At 38.9% G+C, this 14,678-nt stretch overlaps 1 protein-coding gene across 5 annotated transcripts in view; it reads right to left on the bottom strand.

Moving 5' to 3' along the window:
* Positions 1–14,678, bottom strand: part of RNF128 (ring finger protein 128) — a 124,775-nt gene that overhangs the window by 17,327 nt on the left and 92,770 nt on the right. The window lies entirely within an intron of this gene.

Genomic DNA, 14,678 nt, shown 5'->3' with positions numbered 1-14,678 from the left:
TGTAGTGTCTTCATATATGATTAACTGTCCATGCAATCCACTGAGCTGTAACAGAGTTAAGTTTAAACAAAGCTACAAAGAAGAGACTTCAATAACTCACTGACTTGAAATATACCCATTTCCAAGTGAGATAAATGCAAATATGAAGTGTTCCACTTTGCTTTGTGTTGAGGGAGATGCAAAGGAGACATAAGATATGGTTTGTGTATTTAAAGAGAATTAGTCTTAGGGAGAAAAGATATCAAGAGAGAGCTATACCAGATATTAAATGTTAAGTACATCACCAAGTTACATAATCAAATTCTGTGGGATATCTGATGGAAGGAGAAGCCTAACTTTCTAAGCTTCTTATGCCTTCAGGCTCACTAACTGCCAGCCAAACTGATCTACTTGCTACTCCTCCTCATGTGTGATATTCACCTCCCATTTTCATACTTTTGTACGGCTGTCCTCCGTGCCTGGAATTTACTTGGTTTCTTTCATCCCTTAGAAACCCTGGTTTCCTTTGATGCTTGGCTCAAGGGTTCTGGAGGAGAAAACGAGGCCGACTGACTTTTCCCATCTTTGCCTCACTGAAATCCAATTCACATGTACATCAAGACATCAACCCGTAATGTCATTGATCTTCTTTGAGAATGATGGATTAAAAACAACAAGTAGCACTTCCTACTATCTTCCGATTTTAAGACTATATTTATCTTCCATGCTTTTGGAGCTCTTTCCTTAGAAAATCACTTTGTATATATTTCATATTTATCTGCATACCTGTTGTTTTCTACTTATTTGAAGTCAGGGACTTGTTTTTGACTTTGCATCTCAATGAGTAGCATAGATCCTGGCACAGAATAAATCCTCAATAAATATTTGGGGAATGAGTAAGAAAATGAAAAAAAAAAAAAAAGGCCATCACCAATTAGGAAGAGGGAACTAGGGTTCAAATCCATTTTCCCTTTGTTCCTAAAAGCTAAGGGGACCCGACTGATTGTGGCAAAAAGGATATTAGGCTCAGGGCAGTCGGAAGACCTAATTTCTGTGGCAAATTTACCCATTAACTCGTGACCTTGAGCAAGTTGCTAGGTCTCATTTCCCTTGCTTGGACAACTGTGGATGATCTCTAAGGTTCCTTTTTGCTCTATAATTATATGACTCAGTGATTTCTTCCGTCAATAACTTCATCTAGAGCCAACGTAATAGATTTCTCCTAGTCTCATGAGCTTCGTGGATATAGTTTATGTGGCGGCAAATATCAATCTTCTGTTTAGGTACATGAATTTTTCCCAATTACCCAAACATCTGCCTTAGTGAGTTTTAAATTGTTTTATTTAGATGCCAGGAACTCAATGATGAACTGAGTCATACAAGGTAGCATGGGACCACAGCCTAACAAATATAATTTCCCACACTGTAAATTCCTTGCATGTTTTCGTTAGGTTTTCATTAAAAATTTAGATCAAACATTGGCAAGTGTAAACAGGACTAAAATTGACACAATCCGCATCTATCCCCTTTTGGGCTTCAATTCTCCTATGATATGCCCAACAGATGTAGGGCGGCATCAAAATTACCAAGCTTAAATGACCTTCAGGTAACTATCTTCCTTCCTGCTGTTTTTCTTCCTCAAATGCTACCAAACAGAAGGGGAAAACCACAGGCTTGTGATACAAGCATTTGAAGCTGGGCATGGGAGTTATGTTATTTATGGGGGTAGGGTATCCCCGACTGGCACAAACAACAAGAATAAAAGAAAAAAAAGAAAAAAGTTCACTTTCATGTACAATTATGCTACATTTCACTAGCTTTCACGTACAGCAGTGGTGGGAAACATCCAGCCCATGGGCCATATAAAGCCCGTGAAATCATTTACTAAGGCAACCACAGGCAATGATGAGGTGAAAGCTAAGTACAACAACCTCACACTGATTTAAGTTAAGTCGATAATTTTGTATAAACCGTCAATGATGCTACTAATATCCAAATGGCCCTTGGCAGAAAAAAGGTTCCCTACATCTGATATACCAAGTGGTCCAAAATCCTTAAGATTTGACAGGTTATTAAACTTATCAAGCTTAAGGCTGCACTAAGACTTTGGGGACATGTTATATGCAAATATATAACTCAATTTTTGCATCTAATTAAGCAATGTAGAAGAAGTATAGCAGAATAGAAAGAGTCCTGGGCCTGGCAGAAAGAGCTGCTTAAATCTGATATTTAACACTGAGTAATCATGGGCAAGTCATCTAACTTTAACTTATAACAGCCAGCATTTCTACGACATACACTGTCTTGTTTGATCCTTACAACTCTCCTGGAGGTATTTATTATGATGATGATGATGATGATGATTGCTAAGGCAATTGGAGTTAAGTGACTTGCCCGGAGTCACTTAAAGTGTTAAATGTCTGAGGCCAGATTTGAACTCAGGTCCTCCTGACTTTAAGCTGGTGCTCTATCCCCTGCACCAACTAGCTGCCCTGGTATATATTATTATCCCCATTATTCCCGTATGAGTAAGATGAGGCTAAGAGCAGGGATGTAAATTTGCCTAAGGATACATGACATGTGTGTGTGTGTGTGTGTGTGTGTGTGTGTGTGTGTGTGTGTGTGAAGTAGGCTTTGAACTCCTAACTCCAATCTATGGATTCTATCTGCTTCACCACAAAAGGGTATAATCATAGTAGGACCTATTTCATAATGTGGTGAAGAGCAAATGAGAAAATGAATATCAAGGTGTTCTTTAAACTTTTAAAAAACACTATTCCCATACATGTTGGCTAATTATTTTAAAGAGAAACTTATGTTACTCTTGTGGAAATGATAGAACTTTAGATATAGGCTAGGTGAATTTAAGATCATTTAATTAGTCGGACCTAAAGAATAGTCATTAATGACTTGGTGTCCAACTGGAAAGAGGTCTTTAGTAAAGCGATCCAAGGATCTGTACTTAGTCTTGTGCTAGTCAATATTTCTACCAATGACTGAGATGAAGGTATTAATGGATTAGCAAGCATTTTTTTTTAAAAGAACCTTCTAGATGCTAAGCTCAAACAATCCAAAGCTAGAAGGGAGAGCTGATATGTCAGAGGACAGAAAGAATCAAAAATTCTCCAAAGGCTAGAGCAGGGGTCATTAAATGATGGCCAAAAGCCCAAAGCCCAACCTCTTGCCTATTTTTGTACAGCCCGGAAGCTAGGAATGATTTTGAAATTTCTAGATTCAATAAAATCTTAGTTTCAAATATTTTAGAAATTATTTTCAGCTTGCCAGCCCCCTGGGGTAGTGTTGGATCAAAGTGAATAAGATGAACTTCAGTAAGGATTCAATAGGAAGTTTTATATCTCAATTCAAAAAAATTGACTTCCTAAATTAGAAGTATAAAATGTGGAGACATGGCTAGCTATGTTGATACCTGTTGAAAAGGTAAACGCAATGAATTGAGACAGTGATACAGTGCCTGACATAAAGCAATAAAGGTTAATAAGTACACGTTGGCTCACTGATCACTGTGGTGTCTCCATCATTTCACTAATTGGCAGAGATCACAATCCATCAAAACTTCCTCATCCCAGACAAGTCTTGTTGGATCTTCCCAGAATCCTCCCCACAGGGGGTCCACTTGACAAGCTGAGGTCTTTTGTCCAAATTTCAACCTGGGATAGATACCAATCGAGCACTGCCAGCTAGCCATTGGTTAACCCTTGCTCTCACATGACTGGCCCTCCTGTTCTTTCAGTTGTACCTTGTTCTCTTGATATCTTATCACTTCTTCTACACAGCTGCTAGTAAAATGCCAGTAATCATGTCTGCTATGTCTATTACCTTTTGGGTAACCAGAAATATTTCCTTCTTTGGAGACTTGTGGTAAAATGAAATAGGACTTTGAAATGGAAGAGGAACTCCCTACAGCTGATAAGGTGCTTGAGATGTTGTTTGTGAATGACACTGTGCTGATTACATCAAGCCTTAGAATATTTCAGAGTCTTATGAAGGTCTATAATAGCTTGTAAAAGTTGAGCCTAACTATCCACACAGGAAAAACCAAGTGGATAAAAAATGTCTGTAGTTCAGCCTAGGTCCAGAATGGAAAAAGGAGGGAAAAAAAATTGGTTATATTTTTATTTGTGCTTTTACCAACCCTAACCTTTTCCCTGAAACAAAGGCTATCTTCCTAATACTGATATTCTTCTACTAGAGGCAATTTTGTACAGTGAATGAGTTGGGGATTGAGTCAAGAAGACTTGGGTTCAAGCCTTATCTCTGACACTACCTGTTTAACCTTAGGCAAGTCATTGGACCCATACTTAGCTCAAGTAACTCTCTAGGATTGAATAGAAAAAAAATCACTGTTTTGTTATTCCCATGCTGGAAGGTTTCCATGCTAAGGAAATTATAGATCCTTCACAAGAAAATCCTGGAGTATTCATCCAGTGAAAACTGTGGAGAGTTGTCTTCAAGCATTTAGTAGACAGTTGCAAGGAAAAGGGTTTAGCTGTTCTGCTTGGCCATGGAGGGCAGAACTAAGAGTGGAAGTAGCAGGGACAGTATACTTGGGCTGACTCAGGGAAAGCTTCCAAACAATTCAATTTGGAGCCAGTAGCACTGAAGCACTGAAGCAGAATGGTGATTCTCTGGTAACTCAAGGTATCTTAAGACGCTAAAGAGATCAAACAGTAGTTCAAGATCAAAGTATGTGTGTGAAGAGAGAGAGAGAGTGAGAGAGAAAGAGAGAGAGAGAGAGAGAGAGAGGCGCAGAGAGAGAGATTGAGAGAGACAGAGAGAGAGAAGATAGAGAGAGAGACAGAGAGAGACACAGAGAGAGACAGAGAGAGTGAGAGAGAGAAGAGAGAGAGAAGAGAGAGAGCGAGAGAGAGAGAGAGAGAGAGAGAGAGAGAAATCAAACCAAGGTCAGAGCTTTCCTAACAATTAGGATGGGCTGGTTTTGGAAGTATTAAGTTCCTTCTCTCTGGAAGTCTTCAAGCAAAGCTTGGATAAAAGCTCATCAGGTATATGGTAGAAAGGATCCTTGTCATGCTGGGGGTTCACTTAGGGCTTCTGACTTCCTTTGCAGCTGAGGTTTGGTGAAAGAGTATACCTTAGGGCAGAGATGAATGGGAGCAAGCCACCTCAAAGATCAATTACCAGAGCTGATCCCATTCCTTCTTTTTTTTTCACTGTTCCATTCATTGTAAAGAGGGAAGGGAAGCAAAGAAAGGAACTTTTGGATCATTTCTTTGACTTCAGACCAGGTATCAAGAAAATCTTATCAGTATCATTTTTAATTCTTCATAAAGCAAGTTGTCCTTACCATATGAAAGGAGATCTGAAAATTCAGTCCTGCTTAGTAACAAATACCTACTATAATTTGTTCCAATTCCTGTCAAAACACTCCCTTCTGCTACACAAGTTAAAGGTAATTTTTTATACAACTAGTCATTAATAGTAAAAATGCTTTCTCTACCAAAAATGTAGAAATAAAACTCATGGACTCCTGAACCTTGGTCTCTTTTAACTCAATAAAATTATCTGGGAAATATCATAGAATTTTAGAGTTGGAGGGGACCTCAGAAATAAGGCTGAATTTCCTGATTTTCTAAATCAGGAAACTGAGGCACTGAGGAAAATCACCAAAGAGATTTTATTTTCACAGAAGTTCCACAGTGATAGAGCTGGGACACTGCCAGCCCAAGGCTGAATGGGTTAGAGGTCAGATTGTTTAGAAGCAGAATTGTCTGATTGTCCCACTGTGCCCTAAACTTCTAGAAATCACACACTGAAGGCTCGTTGGACCTGGGCCCTGTGCAAGGCAGGGTGAACTTCTGTCAACTTGGCTGCCCAACTAAGAAGCCGGAACTTGGTGGAATTGAATGTGCAAAGGTAAAAATGTAAACGAGGAAAACATGCCTGACAACATGCAAAGGGGAGGAGACAGAGATTAAACTGCCTGTTTACTCATTATGTACATTTCCCAACCAGTTGGGAGTTTTACCTTTACAGGGCACCTGATTTCGGTTTAAGGGAAATGTGCCACCTTTTCCCTTTAGTCCAAGCTTGGGGGAAAACAACAGAGAAGGAAGTATTTTTTTTTAAATTTTCATTTCTTTTCATTAAAAAACAAACATCATTCCATATTTTTATGGGGGAGATAGCAGGAAATCAGTCCTCACTGGAGAAAAATGAGGATCAAGTAATGGAAGTACTATCGGAGGGGGAATGTTGAAGGTTGTCACTAATTAGTCTGAGTACCTTCAATACTTCTTCAAACTTCTGGTTACTAGGCTTTGAAAGTGGCTGTTTATACAAGTTACATTCTATTTACTCACTGGCCTCACCTATTTGTTTGGGTAAATTTTCCTGGGGCTGTGGGTACTAAAAGATTAAAGTAGGTTAAGTGACTGCATTACTGGAAAGTTATGAAACTGTATTTCTTTTCAAACATTCTTCAGTCTCTGAGAAAACATTTTTACAGTCAAAGGTTCTGATAAAGGCCTCATTTCTAAAATACATAGAGAATTGACTCTAATTTATAAAAAACCAAGCCATTCTCCAATTGATAAACAGTCAAAGGATATGAACAGACAATTTTCAGATGAAGAAATTGAAATTATTTGTAGCCACATGAAAAGGTGCTTCAAATCACTATTGGTCAGAGAAATGCAAATTAAGACAACTCTGAGATACCACTACACACCTGTCAGATTGGCTAAGAGGACAGGAAAAGATCATGACAAATGTTGGAGGGGATGTGGGAAAACTGGGACACTGATACATTGTTGGTGGAGTTGTGAACGGATCCAACCATTCTGGAGAAGATTTGGAACTATGCACAAAAAGTTATCAAACTGTGATCCCTTTGATCCAGCAGTGTTTCTACTGGGCTTATATCCCAAAGAGATCTTAAAGTATATGCAAGAATGTTTATGGCATCCCTCTTTGTAGTAGCTAGAAACTGGAAAATGAATGGATGCCCATCCATTGGAGAATGGTTGGGGAAATTGTGGTATATGAATGCTATGGAATATTATTGTTCTGTAAGAAATGACCAACAGGAAGAATACAGAGAGGCTTGGAGAGACTGACATCAACTGATGCTGAGTGAAATGAGCAGGACCAGGAGATCATTATACACTTGAACAACAACACTATATGATGATCAATTCTGATGGACGTGGCCCTCTTCAACAATGAGATGAACCAAATCAGTTCCATTTGTTCATTGATGAAGAGAACCACCTACACCCAGAGAGAGAACCCTGGGAACAGAGTGTGGAACCCAACATAGTATTCTCACTCTCTCTGTTATTATTTGTTTGCATTTTTTCTTTCTCAGTTTTTCTTTTCCTTCCTTCATAATCCGATTTTTCTTGTTCAACAAGATAACTATATAAATATGGATACATATATTGGATCTAACATGTATTTCAACATATTTAACATGTATTAGACTACTCGCCAGCTAGGGGAAGGGGTGGGGAGAAGGAGGGGAAATTTTGGAACAGAAGACTTTGCAAGGGTCAATGTTCAAAAAATTACCCAAGCATATGCTTTGTAAATAAAAAGTTTTAATAATAAAAAAAAAAAACCAAACATTCTTCAGTTTCTAAAAAAAAAAAAAACAAAACCTATAGGCCAGGACCTGATTGCATTTACAATGAGTTCAGAGCAAGAGCCCTGAATGAGAAGGCACAGTAAGAAAAGTATCAACAAAATATTTCCCCTATAAACCTGGGGCAAATTATTATACAAATACAGCACCAGTGGGAAGAGAAGACACATGGAGAGAATACATATAGAAAGGCACCCAGACTGGGAATACATCTAGCCAAAGGCCACGTATGGAGGGGCAACTTGTGATGCTGACAGTGCTGCGCCATGATATCACTGCATAACTTCTGTTGGATGGGTCTCAGGTCTCCACCAGATGGTACTTGGCAGAACAGGTCTCTTTGGGACACTACTTGCTACCCACTGCTAAAGCCTCCCCAGAGGAGGAGTTTTCCTCTGTGGTTGCTTTAGAGTCTTGATTATGAGGTCCCTCCCTGCCAAGCAGGAGATTCTAACTTCAGGTGCCAAGCTCTTTAAAAGAAAATATCAGCTACTCCCAGAAAGCTAATAACGCCCTCAGACTTAAGTCTTTGCCTCGTTTTCCTGGTCCAAGGTCTTGGGTCTCTCTGTTAGAACTTCCATTCAAGCTTATGATAAGCATTCCATACACATTTCAATTTTTATCTCTCAGTGAAACTATAAGCCAGGTGGTGGTTTTGCCCCAGAGATACCAGTTTCAGAATTTCTGGTTCTCCAGTTTTTAAACTCTAAACTCTCTTCTCTCTTCCTTTGTGATGAATAGATAGAATAAAAACATAATGGCAAAGGAAGACAAGGACATTGTCTTCTACCTGCTAAATCAAGTGTTCTTTCTCCTTTTCAACACAAATATAACCAGCCAGAAGCATCAGGGAGCTTTCAGTCAGGACTTCTCATAAAGATTTGGTAAAGTAAAGGTGTATAATCTAGATATTCATAGATTTAGGTGAACAGGTTTCATTTTTCATTTTAATCAAGAGCTCTTTTTTGTGTATTGGTCTTGACCATTTATAAAGCAAATCCTTTTCACCTAAGCCCTAGCTCTAATCTCCTCTGGTTAAAGTGGCCACTTGGACCTTGATTCAACGGCATCCCACAGATTCTGTTGCCACTAACATCCCCATTTTCCCTTCTTAGAAGAAAGTCATTTTCTTTCTTTCTTTTTTTTTTTTTTGGAAGTAATTTTCCATTGCTATTTCTCTAGTCCATTGGTTCTTCAACTTTTTTGCTTTGTTTTTTTGTTCAGTGTTATTCTTTATATGAAGAATGGAGGAACACTATGGGAGAGTCAGAAAGCTTAAGCAGGAACATATGATTGCCCATTTAAGTTCTGTATAATTGTAGACCTCTGAGGACTGCTGCTCTGGTCTAGCTAGCTTATCCAATCTGTCTAGCTTGATTTCTTATTTCCAATATTCAGGGCAAGCCATATTGCCTGTGAGCCAACACTGACCCTCACAAATTTGATCAAATCTGTCTAGCCTGATTTCTTTTCTTGTTTCCAATATTCAGGGCCTGTGAGCTAACACTGACCTTCACAAATTTGAACAGTGCTAAAGAGATAGCCTTTTTTAAACACAGTCCAAATTATAATGCTAATAAACTTAATTTAAAAAGAGAACACCTACATGTAAATCTTTGCATCTACACTTTTAATAATAATATTTAGCCTACATTGTGGCCAATGGAAAGGAGTTGGGATGAAAAAAACCTGTGGGGTATAAGCCTCCCCCCAAAGCCAAACAAACAAACCAAACAACTTAAGACAAGAAGAATGAATGGAAGTGGCTGTGGCGAGTATATAGGGCTCTGAAAAAGGTAGAGACTTGAATCAATAGTCTACTTTTATCTTGGCAGGGTGGGCATTATCTCTTATTTCAGATGAGGCAACAAGCACAAAGAAGAGTGACTCATTAAGGTCATTCTTATGGTTCCAAGACCCAGGTGCCCAAATTCTCTTAGTATACAGTAGACACTTAAGAAATGCCCCAGAAAATTAGACATTATCATTATGGTTTAAATGTCATGTCACAAACACACAACATCAGGTTAGATAAAGGAAGCTTTTTAAAGCTTGTAGCTTTTAAACTTCTTCATTACAGCTGTCACCTAGTTTCACAGAGCTCTAATCTAATTTCTTCAGTAAAAAACATAATTTGGAAAACCTTCCTTATTAGATTTCTTGTCAAGAAGAGAAAGAAAGGTCTTTTATCTCTCTCAGTCTCTCCCTAATTCTTTTTTTTCTCTCCTCTCCATCATTTATTCATTCATTCTCTCTTTTTCATAGACAGATAGATATAGAAGCATTCTTTGTGGTAGCAAAAAAGTAGAAGCAAAGTTGTGCTCCTCAACTGGGAAATGGCTGAACCAATTGTGAAATTTCAATGTAATCGAATATTACTATGCTGGGAAGAAATGAATGAGTGTGTGTGTGTGTGTGTGTGTGTGTGTGTGTGTGTGTGTGTGTGTTTTGGACAGATTATAAATGGATCCTGAGCTGGCTCTAGAATTGAAGAGGAGGAGAGGTGAGGGCTCAGTTGTCTTTGGGAAATTTCAATATTCTTTAAACAAGTCCAAATGATGGGATTTAATAAAGGAATTAGAGAGCTTCAGAGCAGGATGGGATTTTAATAGGCATTTAATCAAAAGGTATATCTGAAAAAGAATGCCCACTCCAACACTAGTGCCAAAGGGTTATCAGGCTAGAACCCTGCCTCTCCACTCCCTACTCCCCCATCCACATTTTTAGAGAGCTCAAATTTCAATCCTCAATTTACTTCTTTGCAACTTTTACCCATTGTTTATAGTTCTTCCCTTTGGGATCTAAGTAAAACAAAACAAATCCCTCTAATTGCAGGCAGCTCAGATGCTCTCCAAGCCTTCTCCTCTTCAGCCTAACTCCCTGGTTCCTTTAACCCATCCTCATGTGATATAGACTGGAGTTCTTCTGGATGCTCTAACCAATTAAGAAGTTTCCTTCTTTAAAACAAAGATCATGTAAGATCTTGGGTCACAGTGCAACAATGAACCTCGGAGATCTAATCCAAAGGTTCTTAAACTGAGGTCCACACATTCCAAGGGGGCAGAATTCAGGATGTGAACTATGAACTTTGATGGGGAGGAGTGCATCGTTATTTTCTAACAGAAAGACAGAATTTCTTTCAATTATGAATGTAGGCAATAAGACATGATTCTAAAAAGAGACCCATCACCTTTGCTGGTCCACACAACAGATTCCACCACACAAAAAAGACTGATGTAATCCAATCGCCTTGTTTTTCAGATGAAGAAACTGAGTCCCAGCAAGGAGGAAGCGACAAGGTCCCAGAGACATTGGCTAACAGAGTTAGGATTTAATTCCAAGTTTTAACTTCAAATTCAGAGTTCATTCCTCTATGCCACAAGTTCCTGCTAATCACTTTGTTTTTTGTTCTGTAAACCCTTTTAAAAAACCCCCAAAAATATAATGCAAACCCCTGGAGAAATTTAATACACTACACATAATATTCTGCAATTATTTACTACTTAAGGAGCCATTTAAGAAGTTTTAGTGTGAACCTTTTGGACCACTATTGTGAACCCCTACAGGTTCCTGAGTTACTAAATGGGAACCACTGCCGTAAGTGGTCCTTCAAGAGCTTTGGAATAATAAGGGAAGAAAATGGTTTCAAATATTAGCCAAACACCTGATGTTACCTTCAGGGGGTTAAACAAGGACTGCTGGCTTTCATGATTTGACTAGGGAAAATAAAGTTTACCTGACTCCACTTACAAAATTTTATGTGCCTCCAACCTAGCATTTTCACTCTTTTTGTTGTTTTCTTGCATTTCGTTTCCTTTCTCCTTTTTGATCTGATTTTTCTTGTTGCACAATAATTGTATGAATATGTATACATATATGGGATTTAGCATATTTTTTAAACATGTTTAACAAATATTAGATTATTTGCCATCTAGGGGAGGGGGATGGAGAGAAGTGGGGGGGGGAAATTTGGAACACAAGGTTTTGCAAGGGTCAATGTTGAAAAATTAGCAATGCATATGTTTTGAAAATAAAATCTTTAATTAAAAAGTAAAAGCAATTCACAGTTGTTCATTAAAAAAAAAAAGATTTTATGCTCTTGCTTTCAAAGACTTGTCTTTGTTACAATAAAATTGGTAGTATTGGGGAACTGGTTCTGTCCCAAACAGGGACTGATCTGGCCTAGAAAGTGGTCTGAGAAAGGGATTCTCAACTTTTTTGTGTGTGTCATGGACACTTCTTCTTCTCTGGTAGTCTGGAAAAGCCTGGGGGCCCCTTCTCCAAATCATGCTTTTAAATTCATAAAATAATATACAGAGACTTACAAAGAAAACCAATTATTTTGAAATACAGTTCTCAAAGTATTTTTAAAAACCAAGTTCATGAGCTCTCAGATTAAGGTTAGATCTCAGGAGTCAGAAGCACAATACATTGAAGAGGAAAGGACTCCTCTATCTGCTCGCCATTATCACAACCAATTACCTATTGCTGGTTTTTAAAAATGTGTTGAAATTCAAAGCTCCAATGGTATGTGTGTGCCCAAGAGTTCACATTCATCCATAAAGGAGTATATTGTGTCTGTTCTAACTCTTGTGCTAACAGGGAACAAGAGAGTAAATACTCAGGATCCCTCTTCTCAGCTTAAACACACATCATTTAGAGGTGCTAACAGCCACCATTTAATAAAATCATTAAATTGAGAAGTCCCAGATATGCACGATCTTACATCTTTGTTAGTGGCTAATGAGCACCAGCCAGGTGGTGGATGCTCAGCCATAATGAAGACTCTTTCTTAGCTATTTCTGTCTTGCCATTGGGCTTTTTTTTTCTATTACTTCTGGACTCAATATACGCCCAGCGGCCCCTCCTCATGCACACCCATTGACGTTCTTGGTAAAGTTGTCCCAAGACGGACTATCAAGCCCCAAATCCAAGACTTACCTCTTTACAGTATCAGTTTCCTCATTCACAGAACAAGGTCATGACTATTCCTGCTGATATTGTAATGAAAATGAAAAAAAGTAACAATAAAACCCAGCAACTTAGGGGTGTTCCAATACCACACAAGCCTTAGAAAAGTCACTCAATTTCTTAATTAGCTAGCTCTTGTTTTTTGCATAATTCAATAGACCTGGTATACTGATATGGGGCCTCAATCCATCAATAAGCATTTCTTCAGGGGCTCCTGTGTGCCAAACCCTGAGCTAAGTCCTGGGGATACAGAGACAAAAAAATAGTGTCGGCCCCTCGAGGAACTTCCCTTTCTGAGGAAGGAGAGAATGTGTCCATATATGTACAAAATATAAAGATGAGGTCATTTTGATGGGGATGGCAAACCAGGAGAGGGAAATTAGGCAAGGCTTTATTTGGGAGAGAGGGAGTGATTGATCTGTGCTTTGAAGGGAAATAGGGGTTCTAAGAGACAGAAGTAAGGAGAGAGTACATTCCAAACATGGAGAAGAACCTATATAAAGGGAAGGAGGTGGGAAATGGACCGTGCAAGGAACAGCAAGGCAGCCAGTTTGGCTGATCCAGAGAGACCATGAAGGGGAGTGATACATAATAAATCTGGAAAGGTAAGTTGGAATTAGATTGTGAAGGGCTTTACATTCTAACCAGAGAAATAAATTAGTATCTGATCCTAGAGCTAGTAGGGAGCCAGTGGAGGTTATTGAACAAGGGAATAACATGGTCAAACCTGCACTTCAGAAAATTATTGTGGCAGCTGTGTGGAAGATGAATTGGAGTGAAGGGACACAAAGCAGGAAACCAATTACCATACAGGTAGAATGACTATCTGGGTTGAGGGAGAAAAAAAGGAGGGAGGGACAGGAAATGGCTTCCATTTTGTCAGCAAAGTATGAGTCAAGGTCCTCTGGCTGAGTGGGTGGAGAAAGGGTTGCTGTGGCAGATGTGAGAGAAAAGAAGGTTTGAAACAGATTTTATGAGAAATCTGCTTCCGAATTAATTAATTACGAAGGAGAAAGGACTGTTTTGCTGCAGTGAGGCCCCAATTAATATCTGAGTGGACCCAGTTGCCAAGTCTACATGAATTCTATTACCACAGCACTTTAAAGGAAATAGAGGCAGATGGTGGGAGAAATCCAGGAGTTGTGGTTTGGCAAATTTTGTAGACCTAGAAGGAAAGGGCTTGAGGAAGAGCAACTACTGGCATACTGAACGAGTTAAATATAAGGTCAAAATGGGACTATTTTTCCTACCAGTGTTGTTTATGGCTGTTTATGGATGCACATTTGGAGTATCTCCTGTCTTTGATCTCCTTGGGGTTTATGTCCTACAGTGTTGGGCCTGCTGGCTCACAGTTTATTGATTTTCCTCACCCGATTCCAAGATGTCATCCTCCACTATTGCCCCAATTCAAAACTTTGGTGTATCTCATTAGCATGCTTGCCTTCCCACAGTCTTTCCAGCACTATTTCTGTCTGTTATCCTCTCGGCCAAAAATGATTCTATCGTCCTGAAATGATAACTGTACAGCATGAGATTTTACAAAATATAATTGAAAAGGTGTGCCCCCAATGATTTATATTTGTCTTTGAAATGCAGTCACACAATCAGTGGGAGTCCTTGCTCTAACAGTCACAGAGCCACCCACAATTTAGTATAGCTTGTGAGCTGAGAGAGTGGCAAGGAGAATAAATATGAAATGAGAAAGACAATGTTTTAAATAATCTGCAAATCAATAATCTACCCACATATACCCCCCCAAGCACTTTTTTAAAAAAATCAGACCTGTGATTTCATTAGTACAGGCAGGCAACAGCCAATGAGAGAAAATTCTCTCAAACACAGCAGGTGCTCCATAACTTATCCCCTTAGGAGAGTTACCTGGGGCCCAGAACTGTTAGGTGACTTGTCCATAGTCACACAGTAATTATTACTCTTATTATCTCAATTTTATGGATGAGTAAAGTGAGCCTCTTGGAGCTTAAGTAACTTACTAATCACCATCCAGTTAAATAAGGGTCTGAGGCTAGACTTTAATAAGCATGGGTCTGTCTGCTTCTCAGCACAGTGAATAGAAAGGCAGGCTCTCTATCCATTATGCTCTGCTGGA

This window comes from Sminthopsis crassicaudata, chromosome X, assembly GCF_048593235.1.
Source record: "Sminthopsis crassicaudata isolate SCR6 chromosome X, ASM4859323v1, whole genome shotgun sequence".
In the NCBI taxonomy this organism is placed as follows: domain Eukaryota; kingdom Metazoa; phylum Chordata; class Mammalia; order Dasyuromorphia; family Dasyuridae; genus Sminthopsis; species Sminthopsis crassicaudata.
This window is presented reverse-complemented; position numbering and strand designations above follow the sequence as displayed.